The sequence below is a fragment of the Anneissia japonica genome, unplaced genomic scaffold (assembly GCF_011630105.1).
Source record: "Anneissia japonica isolate Jap-2015-1 unplaced genomic scaffold, ASM1163010v1 scaffold8157_len15279_cov127, whole genome shotgun sequence".
NCBI lineage: Eukaryota > Metazoa > Echinodermata > Crinoidea > Comatulida > Comatulidae > Anneissia > Anneissia japonica.
In genome coordinates, this window is record NW_022728958.1 from 1,842 (window position 1) to 2,992 (window position 1,151).

Below are 1,151 nucleotides of genomic sequence, written 5' to 3' on the forward strand. Positions count from 1 at the left end.
ATGCATGAAAATGTACTTTAATGTATCTTTAAAAACAATGTTGTTATTATATTGAAATTTAAGAATTTTAAAATAATAAATTATCGTAAATATATAAATATAATATAAAATCATTACCATTTGAGTATTTGTTTACATTGACTTTCAAGTTAGAAATATTTAAAAATGACAGTAAACTAAATTTAAAAAGATAATCTCTAAACCGTTTTTTTGCAGTAATAATAATAAGAATAAAACACATTAGGCCAGATAGATGTAAACGTTTAAAGATGTATTTCATACTTTTATGTCTTTTCAGCTTGTAGAAAGACAAAATGACTAGCTAATAGCTAAACCCAGGGACGTATACAGGTGGAGCCGTGGGATCCGCGGCCTCTTCCCCACCCCCACCTTTGTACACAGTGTTAAAATTGTAAAGCTTGTTCTTGCTAGTCAATAATACGAATTCTTTCCAGGGATCGCTCAAAATGAATACTTCTAAACTATGTAATTATGCATCAGCCCACGTTAAACAGATCCCTGATAAAAGATCATGAGAAATTTGTTAGCGCTTCATTTTGACTATAATGATGATGTGATGATGATGAATTTTACTATATAAAAGTGTAATTTCCGGCCATCTAGATGTACTATTTCTTCAAATGTTCTCACCTCAATCCCAAATATGGTGGGGTTGAGGTGGTCGTTATATCACGGCTTTGAAGTATGTAAAGTATATATTCCAAAACAATGTTTTTAAGCTTTATTTTCTATGGTAAATCAAACATTATTAATAAGATCTCTATGGTTGCCGAAAATCCCCGATAAAAGATCATGAGAAATTTGTTGGCGCTTCATTTTGAGTATAAATGGTGATGTGATGATGATGAATTTTACTAAAAATGTCATTTCTGGTCATCTAGAGGTACTATTCCCTCAATTTTCGCACCTCAGCCCCAACCATGGTGGGTCTGAGATGGGTGTCAACTCACAAAATTCCCCCTCCCACCTCCACCTTTCAAAACAGATTGCGCCCTTCCTGGTTATGACATTAAAGCCCCATTCCCGGCAAAATTTCACTTTTTAAGAAAAATCTAATTTTTGTATAATGTTATAAAGATTTATAAATATAATACGGAATTGCTAGTTTAACTGAATTTAGACATTCCTAA